A 26,834-nucleotide genomic window follows, 5' to 3' on the forward strand; every position below is an offset into this window, starting at 1 on the left:
TCATCTCAAAAATAAGAATGTCAACAAAGATGTTACAGGATAATTTTGGAAACTTGGAATAACTGGAAACTCCTACAAAATACAATTTGTCAAAATATAACCAGAGGAAATAGAAAGTATGTGTGGCCCCCTACTAAGAATTTTAGTCATAGTTGAAAATCTTTGCACAAAGAAAATGCCAAGCCTAAGGTTTTATATGCAAATTTGACCAATTTTTAAGAAACTCATGAATCCAACTTTTGAAATTTATTCCAGAGATCAGAGAGAAAAATAATATGCCCAATTCATTCCATGGGCCAGAATAATGACACAAAACTTGGCAAAGGCTTTATAAAAAAAGGATAATTATAGAGTCACCTTACTCATGTATATACATGCAAATATCCTAAACAGAATGGTAGCATGCTGGAGCTGATAAACAAAATAACATCCCATGACCACATTGAGTTTACCTCAGTATTCAACAGTGCACTAATATTAGACAATTTTCACATGTCATCCACCATATTAGATTCATATACAATAATTTTTTATACCAATAGATGAGATTCCTTTTTATTTTCCACTCAACACAAAATTTGTAAAATTAGAAATTACAGCATTTCTTCAGCCTTCTGCCAGCGAGGCCCTTGTCCTTGAACTATTTCCTGCTTCTAAGTAGCAGGGATTCTCCATTATTAGAGGAGAACAGCAAATGAATATAAGCTGATTTCTCCCAGCAGGGGCCTTTTTTTGGGGTGGGGGGGTATAAATCTTTTTTTCCAGTTTTACTGAGATATAATGGACATATAATTTTGTATTAGTTTAAGGCATAAAACATAATGATTTGATATACAGACAGTCCCCAATTTAGGATGGCTCGATTTAGTTTTTCAAGTTTCTGATGGTGTGAAGGCAATACACATTCAGTTGAAAACATCCTTTGAATTTTGAATTTTGATCTTTGCCCAGGCTACCAATATGCAGTACATTACTTTCTGGTGATGCTGGGCAGGGGTAGGGAGTCACAGCTCCCAGTTAGCCACATGATCATAAGGATAAACAGCCCATACACTTAATACAACCATTCTGTACCCATACAGCCATTCTGTTTTTCACTTTAAGTACAGGATTTAATAAATTACATGATATATTCAGTACTTTATTATAATATAGGCTTTGTAGTAGATAGTTTTGCCAAACTGTAGACTAATGTAAGTGTTCTGAGCATGTTTAAGGTAGGCCAGTCTAGGCTCTGATGTTCAGCAGGTTAGGTATATTAAATGCATTTTCAACTTACAATATCTTCAATTTAAAATGCATTTATTAGAGTGCAGCCCTATCATAAATTGAAGAAGATCTGTATGTATACACTGCAAAAAGATCACCCCAGTAAGTTAACAACCATCACCTAATATAGTTACAATTTTTTATTCATGTGAAGAGAACTTTTAACAACTACTCTCTTAGCAACTTTTAAATATACAGTAAGTATTGTTAACTATAGTCACCATGCTCTATATTACATCCCCAGAAGTTATTTTTCTTTTTAACTCAAAATGATGAATTATGAGGATTTCCAATTATGACTTTTCCTTTCTTAATGAGATTCCTGGAAGACAGGCTTTCTCCAATCTCTGACAATAATAATTCAAAGTAATAAGCATTTATATCAAGCAAGAAGTTTCATGACATAGTCAAATGTAAAAACTGAAAAAAAATTCTTTAATTGAATTCCTTTGTTGTATATTGGTATAAATTATTTTCTGGAAATGGAATGTTTGGACATTGCTTTGCCATGTTCCTCTGATGAGAATTAATCAAGCCCATATGTTACCACATAGAAGAAACTATGTCCCATTGTAAAAGGCAAAATAATCTACCTAATAAGATAACATTGGCCAATAGTCTCTAACCTAATAATTGTAGCAGTTGAGATAAGATAGAAAATTTCTTCCATTATTCCATTATAACATGTATTTATAATTAATTTTAAGTTCTGTTCACACAAAGCATAAATATACCTACAAATACTCTGTCCAAACTGCAGAAATCTCTGCATTTGTTTATTTCATGATCCTAGATCAAAAGCCAATTTTCTTTTTTGATTCATAAGCTCCATATTTTTCTAACATCACTTTTTTGGGTTTTTTGTTCTGATTCCATCATTGACTTTTTGGGTCAATGGGCTAACTCTGCCATGCTGAAGGACTAACCAGGTTTGATTTAGAATATACCATTTATTAAATTATCATCTTATTGTTTATAAAACAAATTTACTTCATGGAATCTCTGAATCTGTTTTTGTAATGCATAATAAATTATGAAAAAGTCTTTTTATTGGTAAATTAATTTATTCAAGAGGCTTGGTGAACAAATGAACTTACCAGGCCAACAAATGTTTTATGTAAAGGATGACAGAGTAAACACTTTAGGATTTGTGGGTTATATGGTCAGTATGAAAACTATGCAACTCTGTCATTGTAACGCAAAAGAAGTCATAGGTAATATGAAATCGAACGCTTATGGCTGTGTTCCAATAAAGCTTTACAAAAAATGTAAGTCAAAATTGGCCCACAAGTACTAGTTTGCCCAATCCCTATCCCAGACAAAAGTTCTTAATTAGTTGCTTTATTTTTGTTCCATTCTCCTATTTTTATATATCATGAAGTTAAGCGAACAAGAGAGCTAGGAAAGAAATGAAGGACAGTATACATTTGCCTGTATCATGTAACACAATCATAATTGTTCACATTTTGTAACTTTCTGACAGAGATGCCGTTAGTACAGGAAGTCACTAAAAAACAAAAACAAACAAAAAAAACCCACTTATGCCAATAGTCATTTATCACCAGGGCGCCTAGATGCCTCAGTTGGTTAAGCGTCCAACTTTGGTTCAGGTCACGATCTCGTGGTTTATGAGTCTGAACCCCACGTTGGGCTCTGTGCAGACAGCTTAGAGGCTGGAGCCTGCTTTGGTTTCAGATTTGGTGTCTCCCCTTCTCTGCCCCTCCCCCGCTCACACTGTCACTATCTCTCTCTCAGAAAAAGAATAAACATTTGAAAAAAATAGTCATTTATCACCATGGCAGTAGTTATGGTTTTTTTTTTTTTAGGTTCAGAAAATAGTAGTTTTTAACTGGCAGTTAGATAAACATCTAATGAAATGGACTTTATGAGAAACTGCCAAATTGTTTCTCAAAATGACTGTCATTTGGGATTCTCAGCATGGGTCGATCTTCATACATTCCAGGAGTTGGTATACGTATGTATATGTCAGAATTTGTTAAAAAGAAGGGTCTGTGATTTTGATATTTAAGCCCTTCTCAGCAAGGCCGTGAAACTAAACCTATTTGGTACTATAGTTACAAAAATGCTATTCTTACCAAATTGCAAAACTGACTTTAATTCTTTATCCCTTTCTGTAACCACTCTTTTTTGCAAAGCAACTTTGCTACTATTTCTCCATCTCTTAAATCTGGGCTGGCATTATGACTTGTTTCGATCAATAAAATATAGAAGATATAACAGGCCAGTTTTAAATGTGTCCCTCAAAACATTTTGCATACTTTCCCTCTTGCTATTGGAAATCTGTAACAATCATGTGAACAAGCTTAGCAAGATATGTGAGTACATGAATGACTTTCAAATCATGCTCGCTGAGGCCCTTTTAAATCAGCCAGCCTCCAGCCAATCTGGCAGCTGACCACAGATGCATGAATGAGCCTAGTCAAAGCCAAAAGAACTACATAGCTTAGCCCAGACAAAACTGCCAAACCATAGACTTATGATCACATAAGTGGGTATTCTTTTAAGCCACTGAGTTTTAAGGTGGTTCATTATGCAGCAATAGCCAACTGATAGACTGTTTCATCCTTAATCTGTTTATAATCCAAAATAGAGTGTATGTTGCCATGATTAAACAAAATTAATGTTCTTACTGGCTCTTCTGTGACTGTTCAAATCTGCAACATAAAAGCATTCTCTTTAGGAATAAAATGGTACTGGGACACCTGGGTGTCTCAGTCAGTTAAGTGCCTGACTCTTGGTGTTAGCTCAGGTCATGATCTCAGTTTGTGGGTACAAGACTTACATCGGGCTCTGCACTGGCAGCACAGAGTTTGGGATTCTCTCTCTCTCTCAAAATAAACATTAAAAAAATAAAAAACAAAAAGATAAAAATAAAATGGTACTTCATAAAAGCATGCAGATTGGATCCTATAAATAAGTTATGTTCTTAGTTTTGTCAATAATAAGCTTAAGTTGGGGCTCCTGGGTGGCTCAGTCGGTTAAGCATCCAACTTCGGCTCAGGTCATGATCTCACAGTCTGTGAGTTTGAGCCCCGCGTCGGGCTCTGTGCTGACAGCTCAGAGCCTGGAGCCTGCTTCACATTCTGTGTCTCCCTCTCTCTCTGACCCTTCCCTGCTCATGCTCTGTCTCTGTCTCAAAAATAAATAAACATTAAAAAAATTAAAAACAATAATAATAAGCTTAAGTGACTTTAAGAAATCACTTAACTTTTATTTGCCTCAGAATCTTCATATGTAATATGAAAATATTGGAGAAGTCATATTTTTAATTAAAAAAAAATTTTTTTAATGTTTATATATTTCCTCAGAGACAGAGAAACAGAGTACCAGCAGGGAAGGGACAGAGAGAGGGAGAAACAGAACCTGAAGCAAGCTCCAGGCTCTGAGCTGTCAGCACAGAACCCAATGCAGGGCTTGAACTCACGAACCATGAGATCACGACTTGAGCCGAAGTCAGATGCCTAACCAACTGAGCCACCTAGGTGCCCCTGGAGAAGTCATTTTAAGGAAGGAAATGCGTATGTATGTATAGGTATATATATGAATACACATTATATTCATGTATATATTATACACATATACAAACATGTGTATGTGTTTTCACGTGTGGATGTATTTACTTCTGCATTATATATATTTTTAAAAAGACCTTGGAAAAAGAGCTCTAAATGGAGCTGAGTCAGAAAATACGTTAGTGTCCTCAAGATACGTAAAGTATGTAGTTCATTTTTCTGAACCATCTTGGAAAGCCTAAATACATGTGAGTCTATAATTAGTAGATAAAGAAATAATGACATTAAACATTTTTAACAAATATTCTGATACAGTGAAAGCCACCCACAGTACTGAATGAATGAATCATCATAGAACTTTTGATATAGCAGGAACTTGAAAAATCATATCCAACTCTCAGAATTTCTTGATTTAACTCAGTTCTTTTCAACAAAAAATTATTAAAAGTCTCCACTGTGAAGAATATTATGCACATAGTATGACAATTATATTTTGGAAAGATCAAGTAACTTATACAAAGTCAATCAATTAGTAATTGAGAATAGATAACAAGTTTCCTGAGTTCCATTTCAGTACCTTTTCTACCACATGAGGTAACTACTCCAAATAATGACAAAACATCTAACTATCTTTGACAGGTTATAATTATGTATTAGTTATATAGTAAACAAAAAAATGAATTTTAATATATTTTAAGAGAACCAGCTATTTAATGCAATCTTATTTTGAAAAGATTTTTTAGAGGAAATGAGATAAAGAAAGTTCCCCAATTTAACCAAAAGATCAAAGTAATCAAACTCCTACATCTGGTTGGATTTCTTGGGTTTTATCTATGTAGAATCTAAATTGTCCTGCCAGTCACAGTTAAGAATTGGGTTATAAGTTACTGAAATCAATTCATGCCTCACCCACTTTGCTCCCTATCTCAAAAAGAATCCCTTCATCACTGTAATAGTGGGAAGCTTTTCTCTTTTCTGATACCTGCTCTCTTCATGCTACAAAACTCAGTCTTCTTGTGGCACCAGGTCTCTTAAAATTAACTATTCTCTCTGAGTCATATAGTCTCCTTTTTCCTCTTTTCTTTCTCAAGCATACTATACTATTTGTTCAGACTCTCTTTTAATTTGAGATTATATTCCTTTTTAAGGGAAGAGGAAGATGGTCCAATTGTCTTCATTTTTTGAAATAATGGTGACAAAGAGATGACCACTGCTTTTTAATGTTTCTGCTTGACAAAAGAAAAACAAAAACTCACAAAAAAACACAAATAACAACAAAACTCTGTTAGTTAAGACTAAGAGAACATGCCTTGGAACTATCTTCCTCACTGGTTCAGAAGATTCACAGGTCTGGGAATCAAACAATAAAGTTTCTGACTGACAAATGCTCCAGGTTGATAAAGCAGATATATTTTGAAATTTTCAAGCATGCTTTACCAGTTGTTGATTTTTGTTCCCACAATTAATTACAATTAATTAATCTGTATATAAAATACCAAAGGAATGTTTTAGTCAACTCAAATTAGTCTAAATAAAGAAAAAAACGTAGTCAACTTAATTGTTGACAGTTATTGATAAATATTAGTATTTCTAAACTATTTTATAGTTTCTTTAAAACTTTCACAAATGTTACGTCCTTTGAAAAGGTTAGGCAGTATTTCTATACCATTTTACATGATGAAACTGGGGTTAACAGAGATTAAATGATATACTAAGACACTAATAATTGAAGGATCCAAAGGATCTAATGAGGAAGTTAGACATAAATATTTTGACTTTAATTCTAGAGCTGTTTCTGTGGCCTCTGGCTGCCTCATGTCAAGAGGTTCACATGGAATATTTTATTGGCCCCAAATCATATGATTAGGTGAAGAATGGCGCTCACATATATGATTATATAGTAAAGACAGATTTCATAAATGTGGGAAAATTGGGCATTTGCTCACTTAAAATGTACACAGGGCAGCAGCATCTCTTTCTGAGAGATAGTCAAACTCAGTTCACTGATTAACATACTTTAAATTAACATACTTTACTTATGTATGTAAATTAACATACATAAATTGTAATATATAGCAAATTGAAAATCACTTTCCCGTTTATCTGCCACTCTAAATTTGTTATCCTAGGGTAGAATGGGCTTTAATTCACAGCATTTTTTTTCAATTAGTTGCTTCCTTTTCGTACTAGAAAAAGTGTTCTTTAATATCACAGATGTATCTCTACCATCTTTTTACCAATTATTACACCCTTTTCCTAAGGGATTCCTTTGAACTGTGAGCATTCTTGGGAGAATTCTATGCCCAGAAGCCTTATACACTATAGTTTCAAATTAGGTATCATATTGATTTTGATTGGTTTTAAAAGAGTTCTTTCTAAAATGTACAAGTCACTATTTTCATCTGAAAGGATTCAAGAAACATACTGGTTTTAGATTTAGCTACAAAAGGTTATAGATTTTAAAGAGATATAAACCTTTGCAACACAAAATCTAGAGTCCTATTTTCCTTTATATATTTGCATCCATTTCTTAAACTTCTTTAAATATTTTGGTAAGAATGATACTTGTATTTAAAACATTAGGGTGCAATGCTCCAGGAGGGATCTCTTCCACACACCATTGTATAGCTACATAGATTTTATTCCTTCATCTTATGGAGGAAAAATCCATTTCATCAGAGAGCTCAATAAATCAATAATTAAAACTTAACTAGGACGTTAGTTATAAAAGGTTGCTTGCTGCATGGTGTGTGTGTGTGTGTGTGTGTGTGTGTGTGTGTGTGTGTGTGTATTTCTGAAAAGACTTTAATTAATAAACACTGCCTTATTTCATTTGGAGTATTTTGTTCCTAAATGCGATTTCCTCATGTCTGAAAAGAAATTCACAATGAATAATGTGATTTCACCCTAGCTTACCAAATAAGGAAGGAAACAGACTTGGATCAATGCAAATCAAAAGACATTTTTAAGCTTGCATGCTTATATTCATCCAATCACTATTTACTCATTCAACAAATATTAATTAGAAAGTAATTACTTTCCAGCAATAGGATAGGTCTTTAGGGTACGTTGATGAACGAAGAAAAAGTCAGTTTTTTTTCTTCACAGAGCTTACATGATTAACAATGAAAACAGTTAAGTATATGAACAGTTATAATGAAGAAAACATTATAGAAAGAGTAGATTCAGGAAGCTATATAACAAGATAAGAGAGGAAGATGCATTAGAAGAAGTAAAAAAAAAAAAAAGCCTCCTAAATGAGGAAAATGACTAAGAAGTGAGATTTGGGTACCAAAGAGTAAAAAAGGCCAACAATTATATAAAATGAAGAGGTTGAAATATGATATTTAGGAAATCACAATTTCAGTACCATAGCACAGGGCAGGTCATCGGACAGAAGTTATAGTAGTATGTATGCTCTGATTAAAGAGAAGGAACTTGAGAGTAGTGTCAAGAGTAGTGGATGATGAAAATTAACAGATAAGATTGACTAGGTTATATGGCAGCTAGACCCCAAAGTTCAATGTCTTAACCCAACTAAAGTTTATTTTTTCTTTACACAAAGTTGGCTGAGGATCTGGGTATTTCAGGGCAACTGGACTCCTTAAGGTGCTGAGAAATTCAGGTTGTGTCCATATTAAAGCACTCCATCTCAACTAATGCATCCACTCTTTCTGTGGTGGGGAAATACAGCCCAGAAAAAGCACAGACAAGCTCTTAAATGCACAGACTTCCTTCTGCTCTTGGTCCATTCACTAGAGCCAGCCATGTGGCCAGTTATCAAGAATGCTGGGAAATAAGTTTCCATACGCCCAGGAAATGTAAACAAACATATAGTGGTGAGCACAACTAATAGTTCTTCATGTGGCACATAAATCTTTTTCAAGTCTGTATATAGTAGCATAGTTTAGACAAGTTCGTAGTTTGAAAATCAGTGAATAAGTATTTATACTAATTTATCCAAAATGCAGGTGCTATGGAAGAAAGAAAATCCTTAAATCAGAAGTCTGGTGATTCTGGGTCTACTCTAGGAACATAAATTTATTCATTATGTAATCTTTAGTAAATTAATTTATTTGGATCACAATTTTATTATTCAGAACATAATTGCTAACAATTGTTAAAATGTTTTGAGTGTTTTCCCTGTGTCAGACATTCTTCTAAATGTTTTGTGTATATATCTCATTTAATCCTTACACCAATCCTGGAGGCTCTATAAAGTACCTTCATTTTATAGTTGAGGACACAGAAGTAATTCATTTGAAGTCATGGAGCTAGAAGAACAAGGGTTAGAATCCAGCCAGTCCAACACCAAAGCTCATGTTTCTAATCCTAGCATCAATCCTTTTTTTCCTATTACTGTAATTCTTGCCCTCTCTATTCCATGCTCAACTGTAATATCAAATGATTATAAAAAATACTTCATAAATTGCAAAGCTCTATGCAAAAACAGATGGCTTATAAAAATCAGCAAATACTCCTTTCTACATTCCTTGGCAGTCATTTCTCTGAGTCAGATAAAAAAACAGTTGCAAGGTATGATATTTCTTGCCAGAATTATAACAATGTGTATTTTTCCCATTATAGGGATAGATTACTTTCACCGTAATCCTTTTAAATACAAATTGATGAATCAAAATATGAAACTGACAGAAAATTAAAAACATATTTTGTTATTTGAGCTCCATATTTTTAAATGTGCTCTACAATACATGAAAATGTTTATTTTTTTTAAAATCTGTAACATTAAGCTTGCAAACTAATGATATGATGAGTGTTTCACCTATAATTCCATAATTTTTCTTGTTTGAAAATGAATCAATTCTTTTCCGAGCACATATTTTTCTTACAATATCTTGCTACAGACATCCAATAATAGCCAACACAGGCTATGACATTCTAGTTCTTTACAATTTCTCCTCAGTCTTTAGGTTCCTTAGGCACAGGCTGCCTTCAAAGTTCCCACAGACAGTAGCTTCCCCATAGCATCACTCAACAGCATTGACTTCCACCCTGCTTTAGTTCTTTTGCTTTATTGACAATTACCCTACCACTAAGGCATGGCTACGTATTTTAGATTTGTTATGGCAGCACCCTATTACTAATTTCTTATATGTGAGTATAATATTTGCTATAATAAATATATATGGCATGTTAATGGCTTGATATAACTACATTTCTTGTGAATAATCTAGTACAAGTGTTCCAAGTTGGAGGAGGTTCTGACATGGACTCAGGATGACACAGACAATGTCACACTTAATACTTGAATGAAGGTTATGCTGCACATTGACATCTGGCCAACAGAAGAAAGAAGAAAGTCTTTGGAAAAGATACATACTTCTTGTTAATTACCTTGGCCTAAGAGTGCCACATACCATTTTTTGGTAGCATTCCCTTAGAATTAGACACAGGTCCTAAATGCAAAGAATTGGGAAAATAATCGTTTTCTAGACGACACCAAACAACACTATATGATAGAAGGAGAAGAAAAAATATTATCTTTAGGCAATCAGCAATTTCTGATACACATCATATATTTAGCTCTTAGTGGTTCTCAGCTGTGTTTTGATTGGCTATTGCTATGTTGCTTTTCTTTAGCCTAGCATCCACTTATACTTGCATCTTTGCTTCCCTGGGTTAGCTTCCTGTAACTCAGTAATGATTCCTTTACTTGTCATCGTGTTTGAGTCACTTGGAAAACTTTAATGAATACCAATATCTGAGTCTAATCAGAGTCTTGGGTAAGGGCCTAGGGACAGTATTTAGTAAAATCTTCCTGAAGGTTAAATTGGCTTCCAGATTGACGAACTATGCCTAATATGTTGTGGAAAATCAAAACATTTGTATTTATTACCTCCTATGTGGAACTGGTGCCTTTAGCTCCTTTGTAGGCTTACATTTACTTTGCTGCTAAGTTTCCTGAAACTCCCTTGGCCTCTTTACTGGCACCAGCAGAAAAGTAGGTGTGGGATCCACTAAAAAGAATTACAACTCTTGTGGTATTATTACAGGTATACAGGTTTAATGTGTCAGATCTTAGTTGGTCTGGAACACTGCAAGTTATTTTATAAAACTTAATGATTCTTTTGATGGCAAGACACAATGGAATGACACTCAGATAGATGAAAGGTCAAACTCTTTATTACTTACAGATCCAAACAAGAGAAGGCTGCAAGTAAAGTCAAATACGAGGTTCTAACTGGGGACAGGGTAACAGCAAGCTGGAGCTGTATGGGGGCAGTTTATATATGGCATTCAGGGTTGGGTTAGCTACGTTTCTAAGGCTCTCTGTGGACTGGCTAATTTGAATAATTTTTCAGACTCCAGGGCCTAGGGGCTGTCCCTAGTTGTGTCAAATCTGGTCCTAGAAGCAATTAGGGCAGGTGCATAGTGGCCCCAGTGTGTGATAGCCCCATAAAGGAAATGGTTGGTGTGTAGATTTAATCAGCTGAAAAAAAAAAAAAACAGAACTGACTGGCCTCTAGTCAGGACCTCAAAACTGGGTCAAGACAGCATTTCAAAAAAGTCCTTATTACAAATTGACCCACTGACGTATTGACATAAATTTGAACTCAATTATTTTGAGTATTTGAGTAGCCTGAATAATAGAAGAGGCTTCCAGAGAAGAGGATATTAGATGCCCTGTAAGTACAGGAAACATTATGAGAGGGGGAAAAAAAGGAGAAAAACAAATAGAAATATAAGGAGCCTTTTACACAGCAGCCCATAACCAAGTTCCCTATTTATGTGGCATTAGTCAAGAAAGCAGATGTGAAATTTCTAGGGTCTCTAACAATATCTTGGTATAGGTGTAAAGTGTATAAAGGTATCAGCTATGTTTTTCTTGACAATAATATATTTTTGTATTCCTTGGATCAAGTTTGCAGGTCCAGCAGTTATATAGTGGGAGGACATGAAGTGATAATTCAATAATGGATACGTAAAGGTTACTGGTATTTGTCTGTAAGCAAGGGTAAGGAGTAATTGTGATAATCATAGAGACATGGGTGGGAGAACCATTGTGGAAAGTTGGAAGAGTGGAATATGAGAAGGTTCTCAATAGTGAGAAACCCTCTTCCCAGAGGTTTGAGAGGTGGATCAATACGAGGCAGTTGCTTCTGACAATAAAAGTAATATGCTCCATTATTTTTTTTAGAGTGTCAAAGATAGCAGCACCCACTTCAAAACCCTCAATTAGGCATGAGAGTCTAGGGTATATGTTTTGACAGAGAATAAGGAATATACCAGATCATGGGCAAAGAAAACAGTGAGCTCAAGAAATGTAATAGAATCCTTAATATTGAAGGAAGAAAAATAATAAATGTTCCATGTCCAATTTGTCAGTCCTTAGGAGAGGCAGCCCATGAGTGTTGCCGGGCAGTGGTCCAATTGTCTGGGGTAAAGTCGACTCTGGTGCAGGGGGCAGTTATTTCCAACAGTGATGACTTGAGCTGGGCAATGTTACCTGAGGCAATGTTACCTCTAGCAGTGAGTTCCAAGGTCAGGCTGATATCATCTGAGATATGGAACTGGGATAGTCTTCCTAAGTGGATATCCACTCAGGTTGATGGGGGTCATGTTTTTGTGGCTATACTGGTGAAATAACAAATCTGAGGTACATTTGAAATTTGAAAGCAACATTGGGCCTGAGAGCTTGATTTACAAATATCTTTTAATTTAAGAGGTTTCGTGGTTTCATAGCTAGCAAAGGTGATGCGTAAGTGCCATAATCTGTGACGCTGCCATCTGGGAGACTCTAATCGTTAGAATAAAGCACTGGAACTTGACCAGTACAATTAAAACTCCCATTAAGGGTAGCTGAATCTAAAAGCTCTCAACAATCCAAGGTTTTGCCCAGGTAAGAGACAATAGGCATTATTGTTTTTAGGAGTCACATGGCCTAATTTGTTAATAGGGTATCAGGTTGTTTGTTAAGTAAATTATCTGTGGCTAAGATTGCGCCTCTAGCATTAGCTTATAGTCAGGCCCTCCAGTTTAACTAATTACTACCAGTCCTTTATCTCAGTCGTCAGTTCAGTTGGTAACAGGCAAGCCAGCAAGGTCTTTGTGCTGCAGGGCTTGTATTTAGCCACTCAATGACATGCAGACCTCAGTATCTGCCATGCATGTTTGAAACAATGACTTAATTGGGAGGGTTTGGACCTCCAGATCACAAACCAATGAAAACACTCAGACCAAGAGTAACAAGACCAATAGCCAACAGAATGTTGCAGAGCTGCATTGATAGTCTTTTGTTGTCTGATGTTGATTTTCCTCACCAAAGAGGAGTTGTCTAAGTTCATCATTATGAGATATGGTATTGATTTCATTATTATCTACAAATGTGATTTTAATTTACTAAGTAGTTTTCTGTTTAGCTACTTGGCACTCCATACTGTCTTTGGAAATGGCCCTAGGGCACTAATTTAGTTTCTTATAGAATACTGGAGGGAAAGCCTGAATTAATTAACCTACCCCTTATAACATATATTAAAGTTTTCATGGGTGTTAGAAGTTAAGGATTCTCCACTAAAATAGTTAATGTGTCCCAATGTATGTTAAAACTTGACCTTCAAGGATTCAAACTTAAAATACAGAAGATCTAATTAATGAATAGCTCTCTCAACTACTTTTACATTTGATAGCTCAATTTTGCCTTGTCTTAAACCTGGAAAGAATAAATGGTGTCTCACAGTGGGTTAGTACAACTTCCATGTTGTGGTCCTATTCATTAAGACCTCCATACTCAATATCGTATCAGTGAATTTACTAATTCCATCAAACCAGGAATCAATAAATATCTTGCTATTACATATTTGACTCAAATGTTCTATTCAGTGCTTATTTCCACTTTTAGAAAGTGGAAATCCCTCTGGGAAGACTGAAGGAAAGATTAACTATAAAATTTTGTCAGTGTATCAGGGTGCTTTCTCAGGAGAACACAGCTTTCCTCTCATTCATATGGTTCTGAGTCTATAAATTTGGTCGTGGCTGGAAATTGACTGAAGAGCTATGACTCTGTTTTTATGATCCATGTTAGACTTATGTTCACTTCACCTAGAACTTTTGTGTTTATACAAATTAAGAATTCAGTAGATTTCCTATCTATTTCACTTCCAGGAACACCATGATCAACTAGCCAATACCACAGATCTATGCAAGTCAGACTATTCTGGTTGCTCTTTTGACTTTGTCAGAACACTGTCCATTACAGTCACCAAGCTCATCCTGTCTTTGCTGGTTGAGTGTGTCCACTTGGCCCTGTCATCCTAGAAACCAATTATTCCCATTGTATGTAAGTTTCCCAATTCAGTGATTACAGTTCCCACTGCAAGCTCTGGCCTATAGAAAAGATCAATCACCAGGCTCTTCACAGATGCTAGGGCTCTTCTCTCCTCATAAGTTTAATTATTATAGTCTTGGTTAAAAGTATGTCTTCTGACACTGCCAACATGGGTATGTGTGTCTTAAATGACAAATCTACTCTAACATTCCAATGTATTTAAGCTTTGAACTTCTTTACCTGCATTAAACCAAGCCAGGTCCAACATTTCCAACTCACTCACTGTGAGCCACCTTTTGGTCCAATTCTCAGCTAATTCAACCAAACTGTTAGAATTCTTTCTAACTCCCAGCTATAATAGTAAATGCAGAATCTGTTTAGTGAGCTCATATCAATAAATTCAACCTGATCCAACTTTATAATCCATCTACCATTATCCTACATCCTTAGAATCCATTCCTACATGTGGAATGCCACAGACTAAATGACTGTCCTCTTCTCCAAGTTAATATTTTGAGTTCTAACCCCCAGTGCGATACTACCTAAATATAGGGCCTTTTAGAAGAAATTAGGGTTAGATTAGGTCAAAAGGTTGTGCCCTCTGTGATGGTATTAGTGGCCTTCTAAGGAAGAAAGAAATGTCTCTTTCTGTCTTTGTTTCTCTCTACATGTGAACACATTGAGAAAAGGCCATATGAGGACATAGCAAGAAGATGGCCATCTGCAAAGTAGGAAGAAAAGTTTCACCAGAATCTGACATCAAGCTGGCATCTTGATCTCCAACTTCTAACCTCTAGCACTGTGAGAAAATAAATTTCAGTTTTTAAGCCACCCGGTCTATGGTATTTTTGTTATGTCAGCCCTAGATCAGATATATAAATACAGTTAGTATAAATACATATATATTTTTTTGCTCTGTCAGATGAGCTGATGTAAAAGAAACAACTCAGGAGCAATGAGCATACCTAGTATCAGAACTGGGTTTCTAATACCATCCCCAGTAACAGTAACCAGGGATCCTTGGAGAAGTGGCTAAATCAAGGCCTAGGGAAGGAACTAATAGAAAATGAGTCTGGAGTAACTTATACCAGAAAATAAGGAAACAATCAAAAACAAAAAATTACATACAAGAAAACCCCAAAAAGTAAGGAAGTACTCAAAAACAAATAAATGTGGTAGTCTAGAACCCCCAAATAAAGGCATTAGGTAAAACTAAGAAAATAAATAAATCTAAGTAAACTATAGACCTTAGTTAATAATGACCTATCATATTGTTTAATTATTTATAAAAATGTATCATATTAATATAAAATGTTAATAAAACTTAGCATGCAGTATATTGGTCACTCTATACTATATTCTTAATACTTCCATAAATCTAAAATGGTTCTTTCAAGAAGTGTATTTAAAAAAATGCATTTTCGGAGGCTTCTGGGAAGATGGCGGGGTAGGAGGACACTGGGCTCACCGCATCCTGCAGATCACTTAGATTCCACCTACACCTGCCTAAATAACCCAGAAAACTGCCAGAAGACTAGCAGAATGGAGTCTCCACAGCCAAGCGTAGACGAGAGGCCCACAGAAGAGGGTAGGAAGGGCGGAGATGCAGTGCGCGCTACACAGACTGGCTGGAGGGAACCAGGGCAGAGGGGCAGCCCACCGGCAAAGCAGAGCCCCCCAAGTCTGGCTGGCAAAAGCGGAGGGGCCGGACGGAGTGTGTTCAGACAGCGAGCAGGACTTAACATCTGGAAGGTTGTAAGTTAACAGATCTGCTCGGAGACCGGGAGGGCTGGAGGACAATGGGAGGGAGAGTTGTTGAGGCCCAGACGACAGAGCTCAGCTTGGCGGGGAACAAAGGTGCTCGCCAGTGCCATCTCCTTCACCCATCCCCCAGCCAAAATCCCAAAATGAGCCAGTTCCAGTCAGGGAACTTGCTTGCACCACACATATACCCAATGCTATGCTTCTGCGGATCCATCCCTCCAGTGGGTCTGACTCACTCCCGGTGCTGCAGGGCCCCTCCCGAAGCAGATCTCCAAAGGAAAAGTGAGGTGAGCCTGCCCTTCCCGCCCCTGTGCAACTTACTGATCCACCCCAGCTAATATGCCAGATCCCCAACACCACAAGCCTAGCAGTGTGCAAGTAGTCCACACGGGCCATGCCACCCCACAGTGAATCCCACCCCTAGGAGAGGGGAAGAGAAGGTGCACAACAGTCTGACTGTAGACCCAGCGGTGGGCTGGGGGCAGACATCAGGTCTGACTGCGGCCCCACCCACCAACGCAAGTTATTCAACACAGCACAGGGGAAGTGCCCTGCAGTTCCACACCACTCCAGGGACTATCCAAAATGACAAAACGGAAGAATTCCCCTCAAAAAAACCTCCAGGAAATAACAACAGCTAACGAACTGATCAAAAACGATTTAAACATTATAAAAGAAAGTAAATTTAGAATAACAGTCATAAAATTAATTGCCGGGCTTGAAAACAGTATAAAGGACAGCAGAGAATCTATTGCTACAGAGAGCAAGGGACTAAGGAATAGCCAGGAGGAGCTAAAAAATACTATTAATGAGCTGCAAAATAAAATGGAGACGACCACAGCTCGGATTGAAGAGGCAGAGGAGAGAATAGGTGAACTAGAAGATAAAATTATGGAAAAAGAAGAAGCTGAGAAAAAGAGAGAGAAAAAAATCCAGGAGTATGAGGGGAAAATTAGAGAACTAAGTGATGCACTAAAGAGAAATAATCTACGCATTCTTGGTATTCCAGAGGAGGAAGAGAGAAGGAAAGGTGCTGAAGGTGTACTTGAAGAAATAATAGCTGAGAACTTCCCTGATCTGGGGAAAGAAACAGGCATGGAAATCCAAGAGGCACAGAGAACTCCCTTCAGACGTAACTTGAATTGATCTTCTGCATGACATATCATAGTGAAACTGGCAAAATACAAGGATAAAGAGAAAATTCTGAAAGCAGCTAGGGATAAACGTGCTCTAACATATAAAGGGAGACCAATAAGACTCGTGACGGATCTCTCTACTGAAACTTGGCAGGCCAGAAAGGAATGGCAGGAGATCTTCGATGTGATGAACAGAAAAAATATGCAGCCGAGAATCCTTTATCCAGCAAGTCTGTCATTTAGAATAGAAGGAGAGATAAAGGTCTTCCCAAACAAACAAAAACTGAAGGAATTAGTCACCACTAAACCAGCCCTACAAGAGATCCTAAGGGGGATCCTGTGAGACAAAGTAGCAGAGACATCGCTACAAGCATGAAACCTACAGACATCACAATGACTCTAAACCCGTATCTTTCTATAATAACACTGAATGTAAATGTACTAAATGTGCCAACCAAAAGACATAGGCTATCAGAATGGATAAAAAAACAAGACCCATCTATTTGCTGTCTACAAGAGACTCATTTTAGACCTGAGGACACCTTCAGATTGAAAGTAAGGGGATGGAGAACTGTCATGCTACTTGAAGTAAAAAGAAAGCTGAAGTAGCCATACTTATATCAGACAAACTAGACTTTAAATTAAGGCTGTAACAAGAGATAAAGAAGGGCATTATATAATAATTACAGGGTCTATCCATCAAGAAGAACTAACAATTATAAATGTCTATGTGCCAAATACGGGAGCCCCCAAATATATAAAACAATTATTCACAAACATAAGCAACCTTATTAACAAGAATGTGGTAATTGCAGGGGACTTTAATACCCCACTCACAACAATGGACAGATCATCTAGACACATGGTCAATAAAGAAACAAGGGCCCTGAATGATACATTGGATCAGATGGACTTGACAGATATATTTAAAACTCTGCATCCCAAAGCAACAGAATATACTTTCTTCTCGAGTGCACATGGAACATTCTCCAAGATAGATCACATACTAGGTCACAAAACAGCCCTTCATAAGTATACAAGAATTGAGATCATACCATGCATACTTTCAGACCACAATGCTATGAAGCTTGAAATCCACCACAGGAAAAAGTCTGGAAAAATCTCCGAAAGCATGGAGGTTAAAGAACACCCTACTAAAGAATGAATGGGTCAACCAGGCAATTAGAGAAGAAATTAAGAAATATATGGAAACAAACGAAAATGAAAATACAACAATCCAAACGCTTTGGGGTGCAGCAAAGGCAGTCCTGAGAGGAAAATACATTGCAATCCAGGCTTATCTCAAGAAACAAGAAAAATCCCAAATACAAAATCTAACAGCACACCTAAAGGAAATAGAAGCAGAGCAGCAAAGACAGCCTAAACCCAGAAGAAGAGAAATCATAAAGATCAGAGCAGAAATAAACAATATAGAATCTAAAAAAAAACTGTAGAGCAGATCAATGAAACCAAGAGTTGGTTTTTTGAAAAAATAAACACAATTGAGAAACCTCTAGCCAGGCTTCTCAAAAAGAAAAGGGAGATGACCCAAATAGATAAAATCATGAATGAAAATGGAATTATTACAACCAATCCCTCAGAAATACAAGCAATTATCAGGGAATACTATGAAAAATTATATGCCAGCAAATTGGACAACCTGGAAGAAATGGACAAATTCCTAAACACCCACACACTTCCAAAACTCAATCAGGAGGAAATAGAAAGCTTGAACAGACCCATAACCAGCGAAGAAATTGAATCAGTTGTCAAAAATCTCCCAACAAATAAGAGTCCAGGACCAGATGGCTTCCCAGGGGAATTCTACCAGACGTTTAAAGCAGAGATAATACCTATCCTTCTCACGCTGTTCCAAAAAATAGAAAGGGAAGGAAAACTTCCAAACTCATTCTATGAAGTCAGTATTACTTTAACTCCTAAACCAGACAGAGACCCAGTAAAAAAAGAGAACCACAGGCCAATACCCCTGATGAATATGGATGCAAAAATTCTCAATAAGATACTAGAAAATCGAATTCAACAGCTTATAAAAAGAATTATTCACCATGATCAAGTAGGATTCATTCCTGGGATGCAGGGCTGGTTCAACATTCGCAAATCAATCAATGTGATACATCACATTAATAAAAGAAAAGAAAAGAACCATATGATCCTGTCAATTGATGCAGAAAAAGCATTTGACAAAATTCAGCATCCTTCCTTAATAAAAACCCTTGAGAAAGTCGGGATAAAAAGAACATACTTAAACATCACAAAAGCCATTTATGAAAAGCCCACAGCTAATACCACCCTCAATGGGGAAAAACTGAGAGCTTTCCCCCTGAGATCAGGAACACGACAGGGATGTCCACTCTCACCGCTGTTGTTTAACATAGTGTTGGAAGTGTTCAACAATCAAACAACAAAAGGAAATCAAAGGCATCAAATTGGCAAAGATGAAGTCAAGCTTTCACTTTTTGCAGATGACATGATAAAATACATGGAGAACCCGATACACTCCACCAAAAGTCTGCTAGAACTGATACATGAATTTAGCAAAGTTGCAGGATACAAAATCAATGTACAGAAATCAGTTGCATTCTTATACACTAACAATGAAGCAACAGAAAGACAAATAAAGAAAGTGATCCCATTCACAATTGCACCAAGAAGCATAAAATACCTAGGAATTTATCTAACCAAAGATGTAAAAGATCTGTATGCTGAAAACTATAGAAAGCTTATGAAGGAAATTGAAGAAGATACAAAGAAATGGAAAAACATTCCATGCTCATGGGTTGCAAGAATAAATATTGTTAAAATGTCAATACTACCCAAAGCTATCTACACATTCAATGCAACCCCAATCAAAATTGCACCAGCATTCTTCTCGAAGCTAGAACAAGCAATCCTAAAATTCATATGGAACCACAAAAGGCCCCGAATAGCCAAAGTAATTTTGAAAAAGACCAAAGCAGGAGGCATCACAATCCCAGACTTTAGCCTCTACTACAAAACTGTAATCAAGACAGCATGGTATTGGCACAAAAACAGACACATAGACCAACGGAATAGAATAGAAACCCCAGAACTAGACCCACAAAAGTATGGACAACTAATCTTTGACAAAGCAGGAAAGAACATCCAACGGAAAAAAACAGTCTCTTTAACAAATGGTGCTGGGAGAACTGGATAGCAACATGCAGAAGAATGAAAGTAGACCACTTTCTGACACCATTCACAAAAATAAATTCAAAATGGATAAAGGACCTGAATGTGAGACAGGAAACCATCAAAACCCTAGAGGAGAAAGCAGGAAAGGACTTCTCTGACCTCAGCCGCAGCAATTTCTTACTTGACACATCCCCAAAGGCAAGGGAATTAAAAGCAAAAATGAACTATTGGGACCTCATGAAGATAAAAAGTTTCTGCACAGCAAACAAAACAATCAACAAAACTAAAAGGCAACCAACGGAATGGGAAAAGATATTTGCAAATGACATATCAGACAAGGGGCTAGCATCCAAAATCCGTAAAGAGCTCACCAAACTCCACACCCAAAAAACAAGTAATCCAGTGAAGAAATGGGCAGAAAACATGAATAGACACTTCTCTAAAGAAGACATCCAGATGGCCATCAGGCCCATGAAAACATGCTCAACAACGCTCCTCATCAGGGAAATACAAATCAAAACCACACTCAGATATCACCTCACACCAGTCAGAGTGGCCAAAACAAACAAATCAGGAGACTATAGATGCTGGAGAGGATGTGGAGAAACGGGAACCCTCTTGCACTGTTGGTGGGAATGCAAATTGGTGCAGCCACTCTGGAAAACAGTGTGGAGGTTCCTCAAAAAATTAAAAATAGACCTACCCTATGACCCAGCAGTAGCACTGCTAGGAATTTACCCATTCCTGTATGCTAGGGATACAGGAGTACTGATGCATAGGGGCACTTGTACCCCAATGTTTATAGCAGCACTCTCAACAATAGCCAAATTGTGGAAAAAGCCTAAATGTCCATCAACTGGTGAATGGATAAAGAAATTGTGGTTTATATACACAATGGAGTACTACATGGCAATGAGAAAGAATGAAATCTGGCCCTTTGTAGCAACGTGGATGGAACTGGAGAGTGTGATGCTAAGTGAAATAAGCCATACAGAGAAAGCCAGATACCATATGTTTTCATTCTTATGTGGATCCTGAGAAATTTAACAGAAACCCATAGTGGAGGGGAACGAAAAAAAAAATGAGGTTAGAGTGGGAGAGAGCCAAAGCATAAGAGACTCTTAAAACTGAGAACGAACTGAAGGTTGATGGGGGGGTGGGACGGAGGGAAGGGTAGTTGATGGGCATTGAAGAGAGCATCTTTTGGGATGAGCACTTGGTGTTGTATGGAAACCAATTTGACAATAAATTTCATATATTAAAAAAAATGTTAAGGGATAGAAAATAATGATAAGAATAAAAATTTTTATTTCAAAAAAAAAAGAACTTATCAAACTCAACACCCAAAAAACAAATAATCCAGTGAAGAAATTGGCAAAACAAATGAATAGACACTTCTCCAAAGAAGACATCCAAATGGCTAACCAACACATGAAAAAATCTCAACATCACTCATCATCAGGGAAATACAAATCAAAACCACAATGAGATACCAACTCACACTTGTCAGAGGGCTAACATTAACAACTCAGGCAACAACAGATGTTGGCAAGGATGCGGAGAGAGAGGATCTCTATTTCACTGCTAGTGGGAATGCAAACTGGTGCAGCCACTCTGGAAAACAGTATGGAGGTGCCTCAAAAAATAAAAAACAGAACTACCTTATGACCCAGCAATTGCACTACTAGGTATTTATCCACGGGGTACAGGTGTAGTGTTTCGAAGGGGCACATGCACCCCAATGTTTAGAGCAGCACTATCAACAATAGCCAAAGTATGGAAAGAGCCCAAATGTCCATTGATGGATGAATGGATAAAGAAGATGTGGTATGTGTGTGTGTATACACACACACACACACACACACACACACACACACACATACAATGCAGTATATTACTTGGCAATCAAAAAGAATGAAATCTTCCCATTTGAAATTATGTGGATGGAACTGGAAGGTATTATGCTAAGTGAAATGAGTCAATCAGAGAAAGACAAAAATCATATGCCTTCACTCATATGAGGACTTTAATAGAGAAAACAGATGAACCTAAGGGAAGGGAAACAAAACTAATATAAAAACAGGGAGGGGGACAAAACATAAGAGACTCTTAAATATGGAGAACAAACAGAGGGTTACTGGAGGGGTTGTGGGAGGGGCTAAATGGGTAAGGGGCACTAAGTAATCTACTCCTGAAATCATTGTTGCATTATATGCTTACTAATTTGGATGTAATTTTTTTTTTTAATTTTTTTTTTTAACGTTTATTTATTTTTGAGACAGAGAAAGACAGAGCATGAACAGGGGAGGGGCAAAGAGAGAGGGAGACACAGCATCTGAAACGGGCTCCAGGCTCTGAGCTGTCAGCACAGAGCCTGACACGGGGCTCGAACTCACGGACCGCGAGATCATGACCTGAGCCGAAGTCGGACACTTAACCGACTGAGCCACCCAGGCGCCCCTGGATGTAACTTTTTAAAAAAATACAAAATAAAATTAAAAATAGAAAAATAAAAAAAAAATTTTAAACAAAAAAAAATTTTAAAATGCATTTTCAGTCAAGTGTTTTCTTGGCATGTATTTTGGGTTTTTTGTTTGTTGCTTGTTTGTTTTGGGAGAATAAGGTTCTATTCATCATATTCTATTTTCTTTGATATTTTCACCAATAACAAAGGTTCTCAATGTGTGGGCCTTGAGCCAGCAGCAGTAGTATCAACTCAGAACTTACTAAAATTACAAATTCTTGGAGCCCACTCCAGATCTACTGATTCACAAAGTCCGATGTTGCAACAATTTGTGTTTTAACAAGTGATTGTAACATATGCTAAAATTTGATAACTATTATGCTATAATATTAGATACATACTCTTATGGATAAAAATAATCTTAAGAAGTAATATAAGGGGCACCTGTGTGCCCCCGGTTGGTTAAGCATCCAACGTTTGATGTCAGTTCATGTCATGATCTCATGGTTCCTGGGTTTGAGCCCTACATCGGACTCTATGATGTCAGCGTGGAGCCTGTTTGGGATCCTCCCTCTCACTCTTTCTCTCCCCTTTCCCCACTCTCTCTCTCCCTCTCTCTCTCTCAAAATAAAAAATAAACTTAAAAAAAATAATATAATTGCATAGGGATTCAAACATTTTAGGATTAAATACTCAAAGATAAAACAAATATTCATTAAAAGACCAATAATAATATTTTAATTATTCACAAATCTGATAAGCAAGTATTCCATACCATAAAACATTGGGAGAGTTTTCATAATAAATTTCTGTGACTCTCATTTATAAATCAGAAAAAAATAGATCAGGAAAATTAACTTAGTCAAAGTCACAGGACTTTAGTTAAGATCACAAATCTTTGATTCAGAAAGTCATAAAACCTATAATATATAGCCTGTCCACTATCTATACTACTTGCTTTACATTAAACAAACAAATAAATAACACAGTCAATAATTGATGGCTCAATTACTTCTTTGAACTGTGATTTTAGCATTAACATCACCAAGTCTTAATTTCCTCATCTTTGAAATAAGGCTGATAAGATTTGTTTATCCTACACATTTCTTATGAATATTAAGTTAATGCATAGAGAAGGGTTTTAAACATCAAATAGGACACAAATGAAGCTGTTATATTTCTGACTCCTTTACTAGTTCTTATTATTACCAGATTAATGGGCCTCTGTTGTCCAGATTACATTTCTCAGTTTCTTCATAAATGTGGAGAGTCACAAAATATAAACAAAGGGTAAAAATAGGGGAAATGGAAGAACATATTAGATGCATTTCTTACTTCATTTTAGATAGCAGGAAGTTCTGATCAGGTCTATAATTGACATTACACAGGTCCACAGTTTGCATGATCGAAAAATCTTGAATTAAATACTAAATTAAGCTGCTTCTGTGTAATCTGAAGGGAAAAAAAGGAAGACATATTGATGTAGTACATAGATTCTAAATACTTTAAAGTCAATTTAGATCTAGATGTAATACTTTTCTTGTAGTATTAAAGACAACATAATTGTTAGTAATGCAGAAACTGAGTACAGGCATAAGTAATGAAGTAATTACAAGCCAATCACCTTAATTAATACAAAGCACAGAACACTCAATAGCAAAGATTAGGATTGATCCGATGCAAATTTGTTTGGATGACTTAGGTGAAATTTATAGTCAAGAGCCAGTAAGTAATACAAGCCGGTATTTTGGCCTCATGATGGTAAATTTTAGCATGTAAATCATACTGAGACTCTAATACGTTTGATGTAGTTGTTCAATAGAAAAGCTTTAGAGAGATTATCTTAGCTTTTTAAATCACTCACTTTTAAGCAAGGGAAAAAATGATTTTGTTTAACTTGTAATTTAACAGAGATAGGTTATAGTTTGCTTCAAAAGATACAACACCATCACAATATTGCAGAAATTATCTATGAGCACAACTGTAAGACATATTTTATAGGTTTGCAGTCATGGTTTTATCAGGGGGGCACGAGCATTAGGGTGTAATATACAATAAGTGATTTAAAGATTAAGTGTTGCCCAATTTGTGGGTGCTGATTGAGAACTCTACAGAAGGTTGTTTCTTTCCAGTTTGAGAGTGGTCCTAAAGTTACTATAGGGAAGCAAAGCCAGGAGAAAGGAAGAAAAGCTGACATGGGAAAGCCAGAAAAATCTGGCACCCTCAAGAAAAACTGAAACCTATCAGGGCAAACAGGTCCTACAACTATGTAGATCTGAGTGAGTGACATACAGGAGAAGCTGGTGCCTTCACCTTAGAACTGGTTCCTTACTGGCCCAGGACTCACAGAAGATAAAGGAGCTGAGGATCTGGTGGCTGTTCCACAACAAGGTAAACCAGCATATCAGCACAGCCAGGTGAGCTTTGGTGATGCCTGGAGTTCAACACTGACATTTAGAGCACAATGGCTGTTGCTTTGCCTCTGTCTTCCAAATTGTGTGCAACTTCTCTTGTGGTTAACCCTAACTCAGAACTATGCAGAGAAGGAAATTCTGGGAAATATAGTTTCAGCCTAACTACTCGACAATATACCCCCCCACACACATAATGGAGTGCCTGAGGCTAAAATAGGCAGTAAAAAGCAGTGGAACAGCCTCCACTTGGAATCAGATAGATGGACCAGTATGGGAACCTCAACACCAACATTTTCTGGTAATGTGACTTCTTTGAAAAAGCCACTTAAACCTTCCTGAGACTATTTCTTTGTCTGTTCTCAAAGTATAACATGAAGCATTTTAGTAGCCCTACTGTGAATATTAAGTGAGATCATAGAAATAAGCCATCAAGTGCAGTTTCTTGCTCACAGTAGGTCTAAAATAAATAGAAGCTATTATTCAGATTATTGATACATACCCTCCCTCACTGTGTCTTGAAACATGGGACACATGAATTCTACCCAGAACTCTAGCTTCAACTTGTAGCTATGCATGATTTGGCATTCACCCAAAGATTTAATTGAGCTATAAAAACAAAGTTATCTGGGACCAGTTCTATAAAATCAATCAGGAATTGACCACATGTCCCCTTTCTATTAAAGAGAAAGCTATCACAGAAATAAACTATTTATTTTACAGTTAAAATTAAGGCCACAAAGGGTTAATTAATTCCAAAAGAAAAATGAATTTTATAAAATCATCATCCTTAATCATGCTTAAGAATTACAATCAGACAAAAAATATTTATTATCCTCTAGGATGATTGATGGTGGGTAAGTCATTAATTATCCCAAATTTTCTTTTTGTAAAACATAATGGGATAAAATGTTTGTGGATTTCTGTTTATGCCATTACCATTAACCTTTGCCTTCAGGGCATTCTCTTCCCAACTTTGAGTAAAATAGTAAAAACATTACTGAATATCCATATGCAGTCTTGCCTTTTAGGATTGTTACTTTAACACTTGACTTTTCCTCAGGGTCCCCCCTGTGCTTTGGGGCTTCAAAAAGTACCTCTGTTGTATGATTCAGTCATTCCAGAGAGTAAAGTTTGATATGTTTCGATTATAGCAGGTGCTAGAACTGTACTAGGTATTTAACTTAATTTCATTTAATTCTAAAAGAAAATTTATATATATGTATATATATATACATATATATATAGTTAATTAATATGATATATATTATATATGACATGTGGCATTTATTATATAGTAATTATATGTTATATATATTTTAGATACTATATTATTTATTAATATTGTCTTATTGATATATTGTTATATATTATAATATAAAATTATAATATATTTTATAGAGAGAGATATTTCTTGAAATATATATATTATCTTTTATTAAATTGAAGCTCAGAGTTCAACAACTTTCCCTGAATTTCATACTCATAATTCCCTGGTTCATTATGCTGTCTATGATCAAGTCTACAATTTTGGCCATGATCTGTAATTGCATCAGCAATTTCACAGGCATGAAAACCAAAGAAATAAAGGACAAAATTATACAATCAGAAACTCTGTAGCACAACTGTGAAGATTATAGAAATGAGAGTGCTGGACCATGTCTGCTGAATGTTCTTTACATAATGCAGCACAGTACTTTGCATATTTTGTGTTTAATAAGAACAATTTAATGACAATAACCTCAAGAGACAAACAAAAAAGATTGTTTCCAAAAAAATCCTATCTCACAAGTAGAA

This window comes from Panthera tigris, chromosome B4 (assembly GCF_018350195.1).
Source record: "Panthera tigris isolate Pti1 chromosome B4, P.tigris_Pti1_mat1.1, whole genome shotgun sequence".
NCBI lineage: Eukaryota > Metazoa > Chordata > Mammalia > Carnivora > Felidae > Panthera > Panthera tigris.